Genomic DNA, 23,460 nt, shown 5'->3' with positions numbered 1-23,460 from the left:
CAGATCCAGATACTGTAACACTGGACTGGCCTGAGGCTGCAGGGGAAACTCGCTGTTCTGGACAGTGCTGACCACTCTGTCTCCCAGCTACTGTAACACTGGACTGGCCTGAGGCTGCAGGGGAATCTCACTGCTCTGGACTGTGCTGACCACTCCGTCTCCCGTTCCATGTAACAGAATGCTGCCATTGGTGAGGACATTCTCACCTTTACTGTTAAGGCGAGGCTGCAAGTTCTACCAACAAAATATAATCTAGCACTCTGGTACCCTGCAAACCATGACCCAATTTGTATTCTACATGAGTCAAATGTAATGGAGTCCTTTGCCCATGTTGTGAATGGCTGCTGTTCATACAAGGATTTGTACATTGCTAGAAATGAGTGCCTTGTTGACCTTACAGCCAGCAAGGTGAGACAAGTAGTCTCACCAACAGCACATATGCATACACATTCTTGTGTAAGGGGAAGCTGGTTTGATGTTGATGTGTTTTCTTGTGTGCCAAATACGCCAGATATTGTTGTTGTGGGGGAGGCGCTAATTGTGGAAGTGGGCTGCTCATTGGATGGCTACATGGAGCAGGCCTTTACAGAGAAGCTGCTTAAATACCAGCCCCTCGTGGCATGCTTGGACAGCCTCGGGTGGAGGTGCAAGCTGGTGATGCTGATATTTGGCAGTCTCGGCCACATACACAGGCTTACAGGGCGTGGCCTCCAGATTGCGGACCTGACAAAAACGAGGGCAAAGCAATTGGCTAGGTACTGCTCTGTTTCAGCTGTCGTGGGCAGCTTAGCTGTTTGGAGAATGAGGTGCTTTCTGTACACTTGAGTGCCATGCATACATGGACCTTTGAAATGTTTGGATCCTTTTTTTGTAAATTTGATTGGTGGATTCAAATAAAGTATTTAAAATGTGTGTGTGTAGCAGAGGCTACTGCAGAGTGGTCCCTGGACTTTGAAGTGGAGTTTGATGAGATGCTGGTGGCCGGGGGAGAGAAAGGGAGAGAGGTGTGGACACTTCCTTTGAGAACCTTTTTCACTTCCTCGCTCAACCATTTCTTCCCATGATCCTCTTCTCCTACTATTACCTAGACTCCCCAGCCCCACAGAAGGGCCTAATTGGTCGGTAACACATGGCAACACCAATGTGGCCACTTCCTCTGCCCAGGAGCTCCCAAAACGTGGCATCATTTTCAGAGAACACACCCAATCTCTCCCCATCTTCCCTCCCTCTTTTTCCTACCCACATACACAAACTGCTTTATCATGCTACTGGTCACTATTGCGCATGTTTATATGTATACTGCATATTACCATTAGTATATATTCCTACTACTAGTCACTTTTCAGCCCTGTTTACATGTATATCCTACTACCAGTACCTTTGTATGTATAAACCCACATCAACCACTCCAGTACCCTGCACAATGAATAAGTTACTGGCATGGACCTGTATATCGCGTGTTTCTTCAACTTATATCGCAATCCTTGTATGTTTTTTATTCCATTTTCTATCATTATTATCTACATTACTATTATTATCACTGTATTGTTGGGAAAGAGCTCTCAAGATAAGAATTTTACTGTACTGTTTTACACCTGTAAACTTTCAAACTTGAAACACACCCTCACTGGGGTTGGGAGGGACAGCGGGATCTACATGCCTGTCTGACCCCATACGACCTATGACTTATTCCCCAACATTTACAGAAACCAGCCTTCTCCCCCGCACACTCTCCCCCTCTCATTCTCTCAAACATGCGTGCGCGGACTTGCGTGCATGTTTGTGTGTGTGTCTGTGCATGCTTGTGTGCATATGGAGGACATTCAGGGGCAGCCAGTTAAGCCCTGGGAGCTGGAGGAGAGCAGAGGGGAATGTAGTGGGGAGTGGCCACCTCTGGCAGTTCCAGTGGACTGGTTTGAATTAGGAACCCCCACCGGGATCCAAGGCTGCGCTTCCTGTGAGAGAGAAGGGGACGGAGGGGGCGGGCGGGCCGTCGGGGTGAGGGAGGGGAGGGCCGGCATTTCGCCGGCAGCTGCCCGCCGTTTTGCGGGGACTCTCCCTACAATGAGGACCAGATGCAAAAAAATCCCCTAACGCCCCCTCACTCTACTCTCTCCCTCTCTCCTTCCGACCTCTACGGTTCTTTCCCCCCCTCGAGTGTATCCAACTGTAAAGCTGTGAAAGAGGGCTCCTGCCATGCCCGTGTCCTGTGGATGACCCAGAGCAGAGGGCCAGACACAGAGGCTAAAGGAAGAAGGGAGTGACAGCTGAGAGAAAAATATAGAAGGAGAGAGAAAGGGGGAGGGAGATAAATATAGGAAGATAGAAAGGGAGATGGATAGAGGGAGATGGATAGAGAGAGAGAGAGGAAAGAGAGAAATACAGGAGGATAGGGAGAGAGAGAAAAATAGAAGGAGAAAGAGAAAAATATAGGTGAGAGAAAGTGGGAAGAGAGAAATGTAACCTTTATTTAACTAGGCAAGTCAGTTAAGAACAAATTCTTATTTAAGGATAAAGAGAGAAAGAAAGACAGAAGTAGGGACATCAACAAAATGGACAGAGGTTTCTCAGGTCTTGCTGAGAGAGCAGCTTAGCAACACTATGGCCCCTTGTCCATTTCTTCAGAATGATCCAGTCTGAAATGGGAACAGGATTCACTAACACCGACTTTCATACAGCTTTACTGACTCAGGATTAGGGAAGTAACGTCATATTCCAAAAAGAGCGAGGCCAAATGTTCATCCCGGAAAGGAAGCTGTATCCTTGCCATAGAGGCAGGGCTGAATAGCCTCTACTACACGGTGTGTGTGTGTTCTTGTATGTATGTGTGGGTGTGTTAAGACTGTGCTCCTGTGCTGCTGGCCAACAGTCTGTAGATGGCCTCTATGTAACTTAATACAGCCTCCTGGTGGCCAAGACAGGCATAGTGTAAGCATGAGCATCCGGTAAGAGAGTCTACCAGGGCATTTACTGGCTAGAGAAGCATCAGGCAATGTATGCCTTGACTGCAAGACTTCAGACTGCAACCATTTAGTTGCATTTTGCGACTCTTTGACTTGTCTGTGAGAGTAAAAAAATATATATTAGGTCGCATCGGTGCGAGCTGCAGGTTCGTTCCCCTCACTCTAAACATCATAATTTTTTAGGAGGCTAAAACCATGATTTGGTCAAACAGTATCCTTATGATTCCTCTAATGAAAGTGTCTGCCTGTCTGCCCTGTACCTTTTTGCTGGGGCCTGCTGCTGTGTTGAGCGAGCCACTCTCTCTATCCTTTCCTGGGGAAACAAAATGCTTAGGGAGAAAAAGTGTGTTCTGATTGTATAACATTTTAAAATCCAATTGGGGGGGAAACACACCTATCCTGTTGTCTCAGTTGGAGAGGATGTTCTCAACTTTGTCAGTATACTTTATTTCTCAACTTACATTTTTTAACTCAATAGCAACTATTTTACAAAGAAGATATTTGGTATGGCTTTGAGATACTGAGCGTGCGGAATACACATTGGCCATTGCGAGTGCATAGGCCTCATTGGGCGGCAGGCTACAACAGAACCTTTTGAACATTACATTTAGAGTAGAGAACTTGTTCTCTACTGGACTACCTGGTTAAATAAAGGTGAAATAAAATAAACTGTTAGATTAATACATGGCTACTAGCAGTGGGTAATATATTAAGAGTTAGCGATCTAGATAATGTCAGGTGGTGAATTAGCCCCAAATAAAATTTGCTGATGATATTGGAGCACAAAGATGCAGGCAAATTAATCTCTATTTGGAAGAAAAAAATCCGGAAAATTCTGGAGCCCTATTTTAACAGTAAAATATAACAATAGCATAGTTGTCTACCCAAAATGCACGACAATCTCTGGATTAGGTTGCATATAAAATATTTTGAATCACACCATGAAAAGATGAAACAACGTATTTCTTCAATACCATCTCAATCTATTACAGTTTTTAATAAAGCAATTTGAATGACTTTATAAGATTATATAAATATTTTCTATTGCGAGAAGGCGCAGGAAAAATTGTTGCGATCTAATCATGGGCTGGTGCCACCAGTACAAAATAGTCTGGAGCCCTGCCTTGAATAAGCCAGACCATTTTTTGTTGGAACCACCAAGGAGGATATGAAGAGTCTCCACTGGAACTCAAAGATACACTATATATACAAAAGTAAACCTTCAAATTTGTGGATTCAGCTATTTCAGCCACACCGGTTGCTGACAGGTGTATAAAATCGAGCACACGGACATGCAATCTCCATACACAAACATTGGCGGTAGAATGGCCTTACTGAAGACCTCGCTTTGGACCTTGCTTCGATCCGTTTTCCTTCCATTTGATGACTAATGAACAGGACTAGAGCCAGACCACTATATCAGTTCACTGATATTTGCGGACGATATTGGCCTTTTACGGCTATATTAGTATCACTCGATAATTTCACAGATAACCGATATTCAATAAAAATTATGAAATAAGGGAATATCATGCTTATCTGAACAGATGGCCATTCTCATATGTCACTAATGTCACAATGTAAAAAGTTTACATTTGAAGCATATTTTTGGTCGGCTCTAAACAGGACCCTGGTGTGTATGCGAATGGAATTAGTTATCTTTGACTTTGAGTCCTCCATCGTCATCCGAGTCGCTGTAAGACTCAAAGAGATCCTTGAGCTCCTTCTTGTCCACTGCCTTCTCTGCTGAATTTTCCTGTGTTTGATCTCAGGAAGCTCCAAGTCTTCCATCTTAATCGAGAGAGGAATCGTCAATATGCAGTTCCATTTCAAAATGTTGTGTTATGGAAAACGTTTTGTCATACAGGTGATTTGGGACCATGTATAACAAACCTGGGGCCACATTGACGACTTTGACAGGTTTCTTAAGTCAATTAATTGGTCTACAATTCAGTTTGTTTCCTAAAACTTGGAAATTGTAGAGAACTGACCACACTGAAAAAAAATCATCAAAAACGAATAAACAATCACATTTCTAATATGTGTGCATGAAACTTTTGTCCCAATCTCCCATTGACAACAATGCATTATCTACTCAAACTTTCCAAGTTATATGTATAGTTCATTAAATAGGATCAGGTCATTAATTAATTTTAATGAATGTCCTGAAAATACTGTCTTTGGCCCTAAAGCGGTTACTTTGTTGATTGGTGTTGTGCGTCTGATAGTTACCCTCTCCTTCCAAGAGATCTCCAGCTGGATCTCCTTCTCCCTCAGCTTCTTCTACTGGCTGTAGTACCTGGTAAGGGGGGTGCCCTCCTCCACTTTGCCTGCACACACACGACAGCATGAAACACACTTGTTACATAGCCACTCTGCATTTGTGTCTGTTTTGAGGTATTATTGTCTTGGCAGTGCAAGGGTGCTCATTCTTTTCCTTATATCTGATTCAATCAAAACGTTGAGGTATTCTGGTGTATTTTCACTGCAATCTAGATTTCAAACATTATTTGCTTCATTAGCGAGCTCAGTAAGCCATCGCCCAATACCGCCCCAACCGAGAGAGAGAAAAAAGCAGAGATAAAGACAAAGACAGATCACAAGAGAGAGACAGTGAGGGAGAGAAAGAAAAGACAGAGCCTAAGAGAGATAAAGGGAAAGAGACAGAGCGAGAGAGAAAGATGAAAGAAAGAGAGCGGAGAGGCTGAAAGAGGAGACTTGGAGGATCTACGCCAGCCCTTCCCCTAAAGGTCTTTGCGGATGGTATTGATCAGGCCCAATAGGATTATCTGACCTCCAAATCCAATAGACTGCATAGACCGCGGCTTCCTTCGTCAGTTAGATAAACCTATTTATGACAATTTGCAGTGGCGGTTATTAGGCTGGTCCCCGTCGCAAAGAGGATAGGAAGTGAACAGAAAAAGAGCAAGGGCTTTTGAAAACACTTCAAACCCAGACAAAACAACGCTATCGGATTATTTTGGTTTCTACAGTTCTCTCACACCTAGTTCACCTACTTGGGATATTGGGCAAAAACCCTATGTCTCAAAATATATACAAAAAAGCATAAGCCTACTAAGAAAAAATATATTTATGCTTCAGTTCAGACACATTCAAATGTGATCTGAGGACAATGAAACACCGTTTTCAGTTGCATGTTTAATACATATTCAAAACTAACAGATAGACTGAAAGATAATACTAAAATGCGTGAATGTACACTCACGATGCTACAAGGCACACTCAATGCTTCAATTACAACTCATCGGCATATCCAATAACTAGTGCTCACTCCGTGTGGTTCTGAATATTGTATTTCTATTGTACAGTAGAGAGAGGGTAGGGGGTAATCATTACTTAGGCTAACTCTCAGTCTGGGTGATGTGTGGGGGGTGTTTTTGTGTCTGGGACCAGAGGGGAGTAATGGCCTTTCCGCGGCAGCCGAAGACGGGCCTCTACCTGGCTGCAGTGCAGCACGGGGACGGATGCCATGGTGACCGGCTCCACTGGGCTGGGAGCCGTGGCGATAGGCGCTGCCCCCGGTGCCACGCTGTCTGTCTGTCTCTTGGTCTCTACCGGCGCGCATGCACACAGACACACACATTTCTCCAAGGCTAAATTACAAAGAGACATCCCCTCTAATTTCACTACTAAACAATCTTAAATATTTATCGCGAGTCCGGGGCGAGGCACTCAGTCAGGACTGGAGGGAGCAAAGCAATGCAGCCTTGGGAGTGTGTGTGTTTGGTGGGGCAGGTGGAGAGTGCATACAATGAGAGAGAGGAGAACACACAGGAAATGGCATTTCTGCACACGCAAGCACACACACACGCAAACCTTCACTCATTAAGGTGAGGAAGGGTAGGGGGGTGGCTGGTTCAAACCTATTAAGAACATCTAATGACCACAGAGCCGTCCTTCAACCAGCGCCAGTGTTTACATAGGGATGTCTCCTCCAGAATTTCTCTCCCTTCCTCCGCTTCCTACTCAGGTTTCACTGAGGCTGCCGCTGTGCGTGTGTGTGTGTGTGTGTGTGTGTGTGTGTGTGTGTGTGTGTGTGTGTGTGTGAGCCTCTTATCTCCTCACTGTCTATGTGTAACGAACACAGCCAAAGGAGCGGTCAGGGGGTTAGGGGTCAGGCGGAGCATGATGGTTAAATGCTCTCAGCAGGAGGAGACCTTCACAGGCACTTCCAACGTGAGCTCTCCTAGACTGGTGGGCATGCGTTTTGGGAAGGGGTTGTACTGGGAGTGGGACTCTGGGCAGTGGTTTTGAGTGCTCCCCAAATGACATCTGTGTGCGCGTGCATGCTGAGTTTTATGACCTTTTGGCATAATTGGACTCTTGGAGCGGGGTGATTTAAAATAGTTTTGTTCAGCTTCAAAGCTATTCTCAGAAACAATGAGTTATCTAATTGGAATGAAACAAACATGACTAAAGAATCAACCATTGATGACCCATCACATGATTGAAGAAGCATCAGCCTTGGCTGCTGAAAAAGTCGCAATGTCTGATAACTAGGGCTGTGAATTGCCAGGGAGCTCAACGATACAATGTCACGATACTTAGGTACCGATACGATATGTATTGCGATTCTCTCGATTCTATATATATATCGCGATTCGGTAGTGCAATTTTATTGCTATTTGATATTGCACACATATTGCTCACTATATGTCTGCTGTAGAGAGACAAGAGAGAACATGAGAAAAGGAGATTTGATCAGTCATGGAAATAAATGTGCTGAAAACATGTTGGCTCACTATTTAAAAAGAAGATGCAGAACAAACTATAAGGATGAAAATACAGGCGTCTTGGCAGAGGCACAGTTGACTAGCGCAAGCTAAAGCTAACTTGCAACAAAGTATTGATATACAGTACAGGTGAAAAGTTTGGACACACCTACTCATTCAACGTTTTTTCTTTATTTTTACTATTTTCTACATTGTAGAATAAAAGTGAAGACATTAAACTATGAAATAACACATATGGAATCATGTAACCATAAAAGTGTTAAACAAATCAAAATATATTTTATATTTGAGATTCTTCAAAGTAGCCACCCTTTGCCTTGATGAAGGCTTTGCACACTCTTGGCATTCTCTCAACCAGCTTCATGAGGTAGTCACCTGGAATACATTTCAATTAACAGGTGTGAATGGTCCATGGTTAAAAGATCCACAAAATTTTCTATACGCACAAAAAGCTTATTTCTCTCATATTTTGTGCACAAATTTGTTTACATCCCTGTTAATGAGCATTTCTCCTTTGCCTGTAATAAAGCCCTTTTGTGTGGAAAAACTCATTCTAATTGGCTTGGCCTGGCACCCAAGTGGGTGGACCTATGCCCTCCCTAGCACACCCATGGCTGCTCCCTTGCCCAGTCATGTGAAATCCATAGGTTAGGGCCTAATGAATTCATTTAAATTGACTGATTTCCTTATATGAACTGTAACTCAGTAAAAAAGTTGAAATTGTTGCATCTTACGTTTATATTTTTGTTCAGTATAACATTGCGATATGTAAGTGCCTACATTTTTTCAGCAGATCACTACTGATAAACACCCCCAATTCAAGCTGGAATCTCATATAGGTGCATTTCTATATACTTGGGGTAGCAGACAGAGGGACTGAGGGGAAGTGTGTGTGCTCAAGAGGTGAAATGAGGGCACTGGAACAGCAGCTCAGACGACCTGGCACCGACAGGCTCACTTGCTCACGGGCTGGCGGGAAGGGCACACACACACTTAAACACAGCCAAGCTCACCACAGCGGTCGCGTCGGCCACTCCAGAGGCGGCCCTCTGTCTCCGGGCTGTGATGTGGCCGCTGTTCTCCTGTACCTTCTCCAGCAGCTGGCGGATCTGCCTGCAGTAATTGGCCACTTTGCATTCCTTCAGGAAGGCTTTCAGCTGTGGAGCGGTGGAGTACAGGAAGGGAGGAAGAAGAAAGAGGGAGGGAGGAAGAAAAAAAAGGAAGAGAAAAAAAACTGAAAATAATCATCTAGTCTGGTGCTTGTCTTTTCCCCCTGGACTGTGTCGTTGTTACTCTGTGCCCAGTGTGTGTGTGTGTCTGCAGCAACAGTAAAAACTAGAGAACAAGAAGAACTCAGTCATTCATTCTGGAAGAGGGCAAATGAAGAGGACTTCAGTGACTGTTTGCTTTGGCAAGGGCAGATTCTGCCTTCGTTGGTCGGTTGGCTGAGCTCGTAGAAAGGAGCTTGCCTCCCACCCACAACTAGCTGTCTCTGACAGGAAGTGGGCTCAGTGGTCAGTTGCAAGGGCCGTAAAAACAATGGCAAGCTGGTGGAGACATTAAAGCTCAACGCAACCACACTAAAATCTTAATCTCTCTTCCTCTTTCTCCCACTGTTTCTAACTGGCCTCCTCGCCATATATAGTACAACCAAGTCATGTTTGTTGTAGCCTTGAGTATGCTGTAGAGAGGCTAGCAGCTGACCATTTAGCAAAGGTGTAAAATAAAATCAGACAAGTGTCCATCCTGTGGGAAGGTGAGATGAGGTTATGATGGTGATATTACCTGGATGATGCTGGGCAGGGCCAGCTCTGGGAAACCAATGGAGAAGGCCTGAGAGTGGAAGTACTCCAGGATGAGGTCATACATCTGTTCTAGCAGCCCATCCTGAACCAACAACAAACTCAGTCACCACTGGAATTAGTACTTGTACTCAGAAACGTTTACATTTTATTTTCACGTCACATTCAAGAGACTTGTTGGGTGAAAGAACCTATAAGAACCAATGTGAGGGGTCACAATTCTGTGTGAAACTTGATGTGAGATTACAAGCAGGGACACCTTAACGCACTAAAAACACACACGTTAAGGATCACAGCTATTTATGTGTTAAAACGGGTTTCTAGCTGTTGTTTATTCTACAAGTTACAACCCGCTATGACAGCGGAATGGCTATTTACTATTCCATTCACTGTCTCATCAGCTCAGCCAGGCAATTTATAAAATTGATCTTCACTGTAAAAAGCATCTAAACATCAAGTAAGTTTACATGCACACTAATATTTCGATATCAAACTGATTATGGCAGTGGCAGATTATGCAATAGTAATGCAAACACCTTACTTTGCTTATCTTAATCAGCGTAGAGTCAACATCTAAGTAATCATATGTCGATTAAAACACATGGTTTTCTGAGAAATCTTTCGAATTATTAGGACATGTAAACACCTTAATCGGCGTTCCAGCTGTGTATTTGATCTGTGCATGTGCTAGCACCAGCCGAGCGAGCCGATTTCGGAACAACTGAATGTATCCGTCTTAGAAGTAGTTTTCAGAATCAAATATGCTTCCAAAAAATAACATGGTCGATGTTGTAGAACGTTTATTTTGATTGCCGATGTTTTGCATTTATCAGAGTGCCATCAGGTAGCCTGATTTCAAATGTGTCCATGTAAACTGGATTATTAGGAAAATGTAACCGTTTTAATCGAACTATTATATTAATCTGACTATCCACAATAATCGTATTATTGTATGCGGTAACAACAGTAACCATCTCACCTTTCTTTTAGACTATCATTTGGTTTTCAACAGTGCAGACATGTATAAACCTGCTGTCTGTCTCTCTGACATTTGCAACATTGTTTCAATATTGAAATTAATTCTCCACTGTCCCATTGAGAATTAACATGTCAGGACGAGACAGAAATCTTTTCTCAGCCAGTTAAAATCATGAATCAGCATACTTTTTATGGATGTATACTAAATAAATGTCACTAGAAAAACAAGTAAAACTAAAAGAAATGCAGCTAGTTTGTCTTACCAGATTCAGTTTGAAGTGATTGTGTTAAGAGTGCAGTTGGCTAGCTGCTCTGAACATTGTCCTGACGAGAGAGAACATTTTCAATGCCAGGTGAATGTATGAAATAATGTCACTAGAAAAAGCTTAAATAAACAAATGCAGCTACTTTGCTGTTATTCTGGTTGCACTGTTTGAGGTGGCTGTGTTAGCCGTAGTTGACTAGCTAGCAGGAAAGTGATAAGAATAGGGGTGTAACAGTTCACCAAACCCACGGTTAGGTACTTATTATGGTTTTGGGGTCATGGTTTGGTTTCGGTACAGCGGGAAAATGAAATGCCATTCACAATGTTCCTGGCATTATCTGTCGTGACAGGATTGTTATGTTGGGCCTCAAGTTTCTACTCTGATGCTGCGTTTGTAACCTTGTGAGAGGTGGGAATTTACCAGTCGTGAAGTAATAAATACCAGTTGGATGCTTTCATGTGATTTGAACTCGTTGAGAAATGCTGATTGGCTAACAAGCTGCGTCAACCATATACGAACCAACACTTGCACTTGACTCTCCCCCATCCCTAGCTCTGACTGCTTATATGCTCAGGATGCTCAGGATGATAGATGAGATTCCCAAGTGGAATTTTCCCAGGTGTATGTGGTAAATGCCCACTTCCCACTTGGTTACGAATGCACCATGACGCTGCCTCCCTAACGTTTAGGGCTAGACACTCAATTGAGACTCTCATAAAGGGGGTTTGTCTGTTGCACGGTACATCTCCCACTCCGAGGTAATGTGATGGGCTTTCGCCGTTAACACCCAGGGCGCCGGAATTCCATAACTACTAGAATGGCCATGACTGTCATTCTGACTGTTGATATTTCAATTGTGTAAATACTCCATAATAAATAATACATTAATACATTAATGCATTTATTATGTTAAAATGGGTCATAAGAAACCTCAGGACACCAAATGTAAATTGTAATCAGTCAAAAAATGTATTTATTAATCTAGAAGTGGACAGACTGTAAATACTAAAATAAGATGATAGTGTATTTTCTGAGTGTAAGACAACAGTTCCCTGCGCAGCTAACGGCCCATCCGAACTACACCTAAACTATATTGAAACAAATTTCACACATATAATAATAGATGTGGCCTAAAGACAAGATTAAATTGACAACAGTCTGATGGGTGACAATGTTAATCATTTGTCAAATATTAATCATTGACAAAGAAGGTAAGGAAGCTTACCAAACAGCACTTCTTCCATATCATCCTACAGAGGTCCATGATGTAGGCCAGATGTTTTGATTGCCATAGCCGATTAGAAAGTGCAGATGCCTACATTTCAAATTGACCTATTTGGTCCCAAAAAAGACCTCTACATATTGTGCAGATGGTCTCGGTTTCAAAATATAACTTTTTCCTAGAATAACCATGGCTCCATGCACATTCCTCATGAGAGAAGGCTACTGATAACAATCAGCAATAACCATTTGGGAAAAATATCCCTTCTATTTTATTCTATTATATTCCATTATATTACTCTAAAATAAGTGTTGACTGTGGTAGGGTAGGGCATGTGAAGTCTACTAAATTAACAAGGTGATTTCATTGGCATGCCGCAGCCACAGCCTAAGCATAGAAAAATACAACTCAAACATGCTATTGTCTTCTTTTTAAAGAAATTGTGTTGTATCATGTTTTATATGACCTTCCTAAACAAAATATGAATGGATTTCTTAGTAATTGTGTAAATTAACACTAGGCAGGCAGAGAGTATCATAATAAATCAAAACAAATTTAAATGTCAATTACCATTTTTAAAAGTCCCCCTTGACAAAGTCCTTGCCCTTGACTTTTCCTAAATAAGTCTACGTAACACACTGTGTTGTTAGAGTCTTCATATCACAAACAGAACTGGAGTTACAACCAGTTTTAGGAGGGCATGTCATGTTTTGAATGGTTTCCCCAGTAATCCCTCAGTTGCACTTTCTCCCGATAGTGCCATGCCTAGTTGATAATCACCTCGATATTTGCCTAAAAACTGAACCTAAACCGAATCTAATTTCACACATATAACAGATTAAATAAATGAAGTATAGTATGATGGGGGAGAATGGGTAAGTGGTCGAGCGAGGGGACGCGAACAATGCATAATTATGTAGTCCCCAATTGTGAATGAAGAATAGGATGGGCCATTATATTGCATTCATCTATTCTAATTATAATCTCCAAACAGTGAACCCCTACAGTGCATTCAGGAAAGTATTCAGATCCATTGACTTTTTCCAAATTTTTCCACAATTTTATTCTAAAATTGATTAAATCGTTTTTTTCCTCAACAACCTACACACAATACCCATAATGACAAAGCAAAATCATGTATAAGAAATGTTTGCAAAAAAAATTAAGAAATATTATATTTAGACCCTTTACTCAGTACTTTGTTGAAGCACCTTTAGCAGCGATTACAGCCTCATGTCTTATTTGGTATGACGCTACAAGCTTTTGGAGAGTTTCTCCCATTCTTCTCTGCAGATCCTCTCAAGCCTACCACTTTGAAGAAGTGAAACAAAGAAGAAATAAGACAAAAAAACTGAAAACTTGAGCGTGCATCACTATTCACGGCATTTTTCCTGTCTTGTTGCCTTACAACCTGGAACTAAAATAGATTTTTTGGGGGAGGTTTGATTTACACAACATGCCTACCACTTTGAAGAAGTGAAACAAAGAAGAAATAAGACAAAAAAACTGAAAACTTGAGCGTGCATCACTATTCACGCCCCCAAAGTCAATACTTTGTAGAGCCACCTTTTGCAGCAATTACAACTGCAAGTCTCTTGGGGTATGTCTCTATAAGCTTGGCACATCTAGCCACTGGGATTTTTGCCCATTCTTCAAGGCAAAACTGCTCCAGCTCCTTCAAGTTGGATAGGTTCCACTGGTGTACAGTAATCTTTATGTCATACCAAAGATTCTCAATTGGATTGAGGTCTGGGCTTTGACTAGGCCATTCCAAGACAATTAAATGTTTCCTCTTAAACCACTCGAGTGTTGCTTTAGCAGTATGCTTAGGGTCATTGTCCTGCTGGAAGGTGAACCTCCATCCCAGTCTCAAATCTCTGGAAGACAAACAGGTTTCACTCAAGAATTTCCCTGTATTTAGTGCCATCCATCATTCCTTCAATTCCGACCAGTTTCCCAGTCCCTACCGATGAAAAACCTGTTTGCTGCCACTAACATGCTTCACTGTGGGGATGGTGTTCTCGGGGTGATGAGAGGTGTTCGGTTTGCGCCAGACATAGCGTTTTCCTTGATGGCCAAAAAGGCCAATTTTAGTCTCATCTGACCAGAGTACCTTCTTAAATATGTTTGGGGAGTATCCCACATGCCTTTTGGCGAACACCAAACGTGTTTGCCTATTTTTTTCTTTAAGCAATGGCTTTTTTTCTGGCCACTCTTCCGTAAAACCCAGCTCTGTGGAGTGTGCGGCTTAAAGTGGTCCTATGGACAGATACTCCAATCTCCGCTGTGGTGCTTTGCAGCTCCTTCAGGGTTATCTTTGGTCTCTTTGTTGCCTCTCTAATTAATGCCCTCCTTGCCTGGTCTGTGAGTTTTGGTGGGCGGCACTCTCTTGTTAGGTTTGTTGTGGTGCCATATTCTTTCAACTTTTTAATCATGGATTTAATGGTGCTCCGTGGGATGTTCAAAGTTTCAGATATTTTTTTATAACCCAACCCTGATCTGTACTTCTCCAAAACTTTGTCCCTGACCTGTTTGAAGATCTCCTTGGTCTTCATGGTGCCTGCTTGCTTGGTGGTGCAACTTGATAAGTGGTGTTGCAGACTCTGGGGCCTTTCAGAACAGGTGTATATATACTGAGATCATGTGACACTTAGATTTCACACAGGTGGACTTTATTTAACTAATTATGTGACGTCTGAAGATAATTGGTTGCAGCAGATCTTATTTAGGGGCTTCATAGCAAAGAGGGTGAATACATATGCACGCACCACTTTTACATTTTTCGGAATTTTTTTAAACAAGTTATTTTGGGGATTTCACTTCACCAATTTTGACTATTTTGTGTATGTCCATTACATGAAATCCAAATAAAAATAAATGTTAATTACATGTTGTAATGCAACAACATAGGAAAAACGCCAAGGGGGATGAATAGTTTTGCAAGGCACTGTATGTCAGAATGACCATCAGGTTCTTGGTCACCTTCCTGACCAAGGCCCTTCTCCCCCGATTTGCTCAGTTTGGCCAGGCGGCCAACTCTAGGGAGAGTTTTGGTGGTTTCAAACTTCTTCCATTTAAGAATGATGGAGGCCCCTGTGGTCAATGCTGCAGAAATGTTTTGGTACCCTTCCCGAGATCTGTGCCTCGACACAATACTGTCTCAGAGTGCTACGGGCAATTCCTTCGACCTCATGGCTTGGTTTTCATGCACTGTCAACTGTGGGACCTTATATAGACAGGTGTGTGCCTTTCCAAATCATGTCCAACCAATTGAATTTACCACAGGTGGACTCCAATCAAGTTGTAGAAACATCTCAAGGATGATCAATGGAAACAGGATGCACCGGAGCTCAATTTCGAGTCTCATAGCAAAGGGTCTGAATACTTATATAAATAAAGTATTTATTATATTTTCTTGTATATCCATTTGCACAAAATTCAAAAAACCTGTTTTTCGCTTTGTCATTATAGGATATTGTGTGTAGATTGACGATGATTTTTTTTGTATTTAATCCATTTTAGAATAAGGCTGTAACATAACAAAATGTGAAAAAGGGGAAGGGGTCTAAGTACTTTTCGAAGGCACTGTATATCTGTCCACTGAATTGATGCAGTCGTATTACTTAGAGTAAACTACACAGTGAGAGCGTGCGTAATTTACAATGGCAAGACTAAGACAAATGGATGCACATGCTGTGTTAACGTTGCGACAAGATCGGAATGAAAACAACTCAGATGGCGGGGAAGAAAGGGATCATGACATCTCTGATGATTATTATTCTTATTCATGCTGAACAGCTTTACATATCTGGGAAAGGATCCATATTGGGCAGCAGGTGAACGAGTGTCGTATAACGTTTCGGATCAGATGGCACAGCTGTACTCGTGAAAGGAGGAACTCGCCACTCGCCTTTTGCTGTGCTCTACAGTACAACATGCTTGACTTGGCCGCTATCAATGCGCACGTGTTGTTCAAGCAGTGCATGAACAACACAATGAACAGGGGAGACTTCATCATGAGTCTGGCACAAGGGCTACGTGAGAGACATATGAGGGCCAAGGCAGCAGCCAAGATTCCACGCGAACCATTGCGCACAGCTTCCGGGGAGGAGAAACTCCCAGGTGGGCAGATGCACTCAGAACAGAACTCACAACACCTGTTGCAGCTGCAAGCAACTTGTTTGTGGGAAGTCTAGAAATCAAGTGAAAGTGACAAAGATTTGTGTCGAAAAGGGATAACAGCTAAATGAGATCCAACGGTTGCGTGAAGACGCACACCATACTGTAAGCAGGAGCGAGGCCACAAATAATTGACAATATACTCTTTTTGACCGCTGTCATTTCGACTAGTATATTTATTATAATGCAATGATTGCTTTTGTGCTGATTTTCACTATTCACAAGCACACTTGGCGCTAATACTGTTGTTTAGGCTATTGATATTTTTTTACATATAGCTTACAGTAACAAACTAGTCAAGTCTCTACAGTGCGACCATTTTACTCGCATATGCACCTAAATATTTTGCTGTGCGACCTGGCATTTTATTTTAGGAGCACCAGTGCGCCTAGACAAAAATCAAAAATCACTGAGATGATAATTGTTCCAATGATTACTTCACTGTACCGCAGCCCCTGAGTGCCATGGAGAATACACTGAGCATATTATTCATGTTCGTTATGCTTGCACCATTACTACAAAGAAACAGCTTATTACCTCAAATATTTTTATTTGTGCTCCTTAATTTCTTTGTGTGCTTCTACATATTTAATTTTTTGGTATAATCTTTTTTGGTACAATCTTGTCTCATCGCTGCAACCCCCGAACGGGCTTGGGAGAGGCGAAGGTCGAGTCATGCATTCTCCAAAACATGACCCGCCAAACCATGCTCCTTCACACCTGCCCGCTTAACCCGGAAGCCAGCTGCACCAATGTGTCGGGGGAAACACCTTTCAACTAACAATTGGGGTCAGCTTGCAGGCGCCCGGCCCGCCACAAGGAGTCGCTAGAAAGCGATGAGCCAAGTAAAGCCGCACCGGTCAAACCCTCCCCTAACACGGACGCTGCTGGCCAATTGTGCGCCGCCCCATGGGAATCCTGGTCACGGCCAGTTATGACACAGCCTGGAATCGAACACAGGTCTGTAGTGATGCCTCAAGCACTGCAATGCTGTGTCTTATGACCCATGTACACTAGCACAAGATGCTGCGCGGTGAAACATGGAGAGGGCGTGGGACGAAGTTGAACTTTTTCCAACTTTACGCAAATCACCAGCGGGGACCGCTGGGCGATGACCAATCATATCGAGTGGTTCCCATGACGAATTTTACTCTATGCGACCCAAGGCTGGAGACTATGGAACGCCGTTTGAGTCTTTGAGTGTCAAAAAAGATACGTCAAATAACACTATTTAACGCGTCAGATAAGCTTGTTGACCAATCAGGACCTGAATATGACTGCACGTCACATAATAATTTAACTTGTTCATACATTTTTTACGTAGTTCTTACAAATTGATTACACTATCACTCGTATTTCATATGTCACAACGATTCATCGATACGTATGCTATGATGCTGGTAAAGTTGTCTGCGCACCTACAGTGCTGGTCATAAAAAAAGCTAGCTAGCTGATGAATGCAATCAATTTTCTTCCCCAAAAACATAACAAAATGACAATCTGTTTCAGTAGCTATAGTTAGCTAGCTAACTATATAGCTAGATGTCACCATTTAAAATAACCCTAATTTATAAGACCATTTTTATTTGTTTAATGGTGGTCGGACCCATCCATGTGAAGCTAGGCACAATAAGGATTAGCCACAATAGTGGACTTTTAGGCTAGCCTTCAAAATAAAAGTATGCCATTAACAGTGATGCAAATAAATACAAATAGTAGAATTCTGCCATAATTGATTAGATCATGCTAAACGAGGTTGGAATGTTGTTATATAAAATGAACAAAAGAGAATAATTTATTAATTTGACAAAAATCTGTTGAAATCACACTGGATGTATTAGACTTTAGCATTGCATTGGGGGCATACTTATTTCACCGTACAGCCTTACCTATGGATTGTGGATCAATGGCATGGGGTATCAGTCTACTCAGTGACACACAGCTCTTATTGTGGGACTCTGAAGCAACTGTGTATTGAACCACATTTATTGTCAACCTACTATGTGCATTGAACTCTATTCCCGAGGAAACACAATACTGCGTGGATGTTTTGGAGTCTGATAACTCTGAGGAAGACATTGGGAAAAAATATCTTTGGTATTGAGTAGACTGATACCCCATTTCATTGAACCCCAATCCTTAGGTAAAGCTGTAGAATGCAATATGAATGTCAATACACACAATAGGCTGACTGGTAAGGTGATTTCACACAGTCACAGTCCCGCAATAAGAGCTACAACGCTAGTTTTTGCGTAAACTCTTCACAGTTGTGTTCTGTGGGTGTCACCGAGTAGACTGATACCCCATTTCATTGCTTCACATTCCAACCTTGTTTAACATCGTCTAGTCTGAATATGGCATGATTCCACCAATTATAACCTTCTGCACCACTTTCAAAGAGGTACTTTTATTTTGAAGGCAAACCGCAAATTCCACAATTGTGCCTAATCCTTATTGTGGCTAGCTTCACAATATACATTTACATTTAAGTGATTTAGCAGACGCTCTTATCCAGAGCGACTTACAAATTGGTGCATTCACCTTATGATATCCAGTGGAACAACCACTTTACAATAGTGCATCTAAATCTTTTAAGGGGGGGGGGGGGGGTTAGAAGGATTACTTTATCCTATCCTAGGTATTCCTTAAAGAGGTGGGGTTTCAGGTTTCTCCGGAAGGTGGTGATTGACTCCGCTGTCCTGGCGTCGTGAGGGAGCTTGTTCCACCATTGGGGTGCCAGAGCAGCGAACAGTTTTGACTGGGCTGAGCGGGAACTGTGCTTCCTCAGAGGTAGGGAGGCGAGCAGACCAGAGGTGGATGAACGCAGTGCCCTTACATAACCCTGTCCGGTTGTGCCTGAAGTTCAATTTCAATAGGTGAACAACAAGTGGCTACCTAGCTAATACTTACTCACAAGGATTCCTAAATCATTGCTAAGAGTAATGAAAATGACTGCAGTTTCTACAGGTCATTGTTTTCAGGCTGGTTGTATTGGTGCTAGCTAGGTGCCAAGCTAAAGCTAGCTAGCTACCCCAGAAGTTGTGGTCAAACAATGAATGCCTTATTACCAACACTGTATTGTAAACACATCGTTTGTGGCCGGTGTGTGCATGTTGCAGACTTTTTTTGTACAGCTTTGACAGTGCTACTGATAGTAGTGGTGGTGCTTGGCTTGCACGTGCAAATTCAGCACACACAACATTCTATAATAGAATTGTGTTATTTGACGTATCAAATTAAAAGCTTATTTAACACATCAAATAGTGTTATTTAACGTATCTTCTTTGACACGCAAAGAACCAAATGGCGTCAGTTATAGTTATATCCACTCATCACTATCAAACACTCCCTGAAACACTTCAGCTAGCAGGCCTTTCTAATCGACCTGGCCCGGGTATCCTGGAAGGATATCGACCTCATCCCGTCAGTAGAGGATGCCTGGTTATTTTTTTTAAATGCCTTCCTCACCATCTTAAATAGGATGCCCCATTCAAGAAATGTAGAACCAGGAACAGATATAGCCCTTGGTTCTCTCCAGACCTGACTGCCCTTAACCAACACAAAAACATCCTGTGGCGTTCTGCATTAGCATCGAACAGCCCCCGTGAAATGCTACTTTTTAGGGAAGTTAGAAACCAATATACACAGGCAGTTAGAAAAGCCAAGGCTAGCTTTTTCAAGCAGAAATTTGCTTCCTGCAACACAAACTCAAAAAAGTTCTGGGACTTTGTAAAGTCCATTGAGAATAAGAGCACCTCCTCCCAGCTGCCAGTGGGCACTGAGGATAGGTAACTCTGTCACCACCGATAAATCCACTATAACTGAGAATTTCAATAAGCATTTTTCTACGGCTGGCCATGCTTTCCACCTGGCCACCCCTACTCCGGTCAACAGCACTGCACCCTCCACAGCAACTCGCCCAAGCCTTCCCCATTTCTCATTCTCCCAAATCCAGTCAGCTAATGTTCTGAAAGAGCTGCAAAATCTGGACCCCCACAAATCAGCTGGGCTAGACAATCTGGACCCTTTCTTTCTAAAATTATCTGCTGAAATTGTTGCAACCCCTATTACTAGGCTGTTCAACCTCTCTTTCGTGTCGTCTGAGATTCCCAAAGATTGGAAAGCAGCTGCGGTCATCCCCCTCTTCAAAGGGGGGACACTTTTGACCCAAACTGCTACAGACCTATATCTATCCTACCCTGCCTTTCTAAGGTCTTCGAAAGCCAAGTTAACAAACAGATCACCGACCATTTTGAATCCCACCATATCTTTTCCGCTATGCAATCTGGTTTCAGAGCTGGTCATGGGTGCACCTCAGCCACGCTCAAGGTTCTAAATGATATCTTAACCGCCATCGATAAGAAACAATATTGTGCAGCCGTATTCATTGACCTGGCCAAGGCTTTCGACTCTGTCAATCACCACATCCTCATCGGCAGACTCAACAGCCTTGGTTTCTCAAATGATTGCCTCGCCTGGTTCACCAACTACTTCTCCGACAGAGTTCAGTGTGTCAAATCTGAGGGCCTGTTGTCCGGGCCTCTGGCAGTCTCTATGGGGGTGCCACAGGGTTCAATTCTTGGACCGACTCTCTTCTCTGTATATATCAATGATGTCGCTCTTGCTGCTGGTGAGTCTCTGATCCACCTCTACGCAGACGACACCATTCTGTATACTTCTGGCCTTTCTTTGGACACTGTGTGTCACGGCTCCTCCTCTGCAGTGCAGGGGCGGTTCCTCCTGCAGGCAGAGGAGGGTCATTAGTGATTGGAGCTGGCGTGATTGGAGCCACCTGGGCTCAGGGTATAAAACTGCTCCACTAACCTCTCTCTCTCTCTCTCCCTGCTCCTCCAGGTATGATCCTGTTTTGTTTGTTCCTTTGTAATTTTACGTAGTTTCCACTCAGTCATGTTCACACACACATATTCACGCACTTTACATACACCCTACATTATGACATTTCCACACCTCATTCCTTTTTCCTTTGTTTAAAGTTAATAGTTTTGTTTACAATAAAGAACCTTTTGAATTGGCCTATACCTGTTGTTGATGTCCCCTCATTTTTGCCACAGGCTATGAGCCGGCCTGTGACAAGTGGGGGCTCGTCTGGGATTTAAAGTTAATTGTACTTTAGTCTTTAGTATTTTTTTAACAACCCTCCAGACGAGCTTCAATGCCATACAACTCTCCTTCTGTGGCCTCCAACTGCTCTTAAATACAAGTAAAACTAAATGCATGCTCTTCAACCGATCGCTGCCTGCACCTGCCCGCCCATCTAGCATCACTACTCTGGACGGTTCTGACTTAGAATATGTGGACAACTACAAATACCTAGGTGTCTGGTTAGACTGTAAACTCTCCCTCCAGACTCACATAAAACATCTCCAATCCAAAGTTAAATCTAGAATTGGCTTCCTATTTTGCAACAAAGCATCCTTCACTCATGCTGCCAAACATACCATTTTACCGATCCTCGACTTTGGCGATGTCATTTACAAAATAACCTCCAACACCCTATTCAACAAATTGGATGCAGTCTATCACAGTACCATCCGTTTTGTCACCAAAGCCCCATATACTACCCACCACTGCGACCTGTACGCTCTCGTTGGCTGGCCCTCGCTTCATACTCGTCGCCAAACCCACTGGCTCCAGGTCATCTACAAGACCCTGCTAGGTAAAGTCCCGCCTTATCTCTGCTCGCTGGTCACCATAGCTGCACACGTTCCAGCAGGTATATCTCACTTGTCACCCCCAAAGCCAATTCCTCCTTAGGCCGCCTCTCCTTCCAGTTCTCTGCTGCCAATGACTGGAACGAACTACAAAAATCTCTGAAACTGGAAACACTTATCTCCCTCACTAGCTTTAAGCACCAGCTGTCAGAGCAGCTCACAGATCACTGCACCTGTACATAGCCCATCTATAAATAGCCCAAACAACTACCTCTTCCCCTCCTGTATTTATTTATTTATTTTGCTCCTTTGCACCCCAGTATTTCTACTTTGCACACTCATCTACTGTCAAATCTACCATTCCAGTGTTTTAATTGCTATATTGTATTTACTTCGCCACCATGGCCTATTTATTGCCTTTACCTCCCTTATCTCACCTCATTTGGTCACATTGTACATAGACTTATTTTTCTACTGTATTATTGACTGTATGTTTGTTTTACTCTGTGTTATATGTGTCAAACTGCTTTGCTTTATCTTGGCCAGGTCACAGTTGTAAATGAGAACTTGTTCTCAACTTGCCTACCTGGTTAAATAAAGGTGAAATATAAAAACTAAAAAAAAAATCATGTTTTTTGACGTTTATCTTTTTTGACACACAAAGACCCAAATGGTGTTCCACAGGAGACTTTCTTCAGCAAAGATGGCTGACAAAAATACTAGGATGTAAGTGATTATAGCATCATAACAAATCATGCAAAAAATGACAGTTGACAGGAATATGTTAGTTAATGTAGAGACAAACGATTATGCATATTTTTTTATAAAGTTAATTTACAAAAATCACGATTTTGAAAGCTAGCTGACTAGCTAACATTAGCCAGCTAGCTGGCTGGCTTTACTGGTGTTGTGACAGGAGTATGAAATTGTAATTCTGGTTGTTTAACGTTTTAGGGACTCCTGAAACAACCAGCAAACCAGGCTGCCGTCTTGTGAAACAGTGGATGTAAAGAATCTAGCTAGCTAAAGCATTTACTGCACATTGAATGTACAATGTTCTAAGCTTGCCTTGCTGATATTTGCCATGCAATGCAGATAGCTGAAATAACGTAGCTAGCTTACTATGTTCTTGCTTATTGTGCAGTAGAGGATAGAAATACCTGTATGCCTATGGATGTGTAGCTAGCTATGTAGCCGATCTGTGTATTGACCCAAACATTTGGTATACATATTAGTTCAGAACCTAGCTATAAACCTCGGCTATCATAGCCAGTTGTATCAACTTCAAAACAGTCTGAATGACATTAATGAAGCCTATGAATTGAGTACAATATAATAACTTTTTGCCAAGGATGCAAGTCGTATATATATGTAGTTATTACCATGCATGAGATCCCCACATTGTAGCCTGTACATTTAATATATTCACTGATCATGTACTCTACCTTGGCAAATAAAGGTGCAGTTCAGGTGTGAATGTCTTTGATATTATTTTTCAGTCATATCCAATACCAGGAGTATCAAATTCCAGATTTTGAATGACGCTGTGTCTGCATGTATGTATTACAATTATACACTTCAACAGTGTTTACCAATCTTGGTCCTGGGACGTCAATGGTTGCAC

General features: G+C 42.5%; 1 pseudogene; it reads right to left on the bottom strand.

The window, feature by feature from the left end:
• Window positions 1-23,460, bottom strand: part of LOC106567460 (nucleolar complex protein 2 homolog) — a 60,065-nt pseudogene that overhangs the window by 2,289 nt on the left and 34,316 nt on the right.

The sequence above is a fragment of the Salmo salar genome, chromosome 13 (genome assembly GCF_965601325.2).
Source record: "Salmo salar chromosome 13, fSalSal1, whole genome shotgun sequence".
NCBI lineage: Eukaryota > Metazoa > Chordata > Actinopteri > Salmoniformes > Salmonidae > Salmo > Salmo salar.
This window is presented reverse-complemented; position numbering and strand designations above follow the sequence as displayed.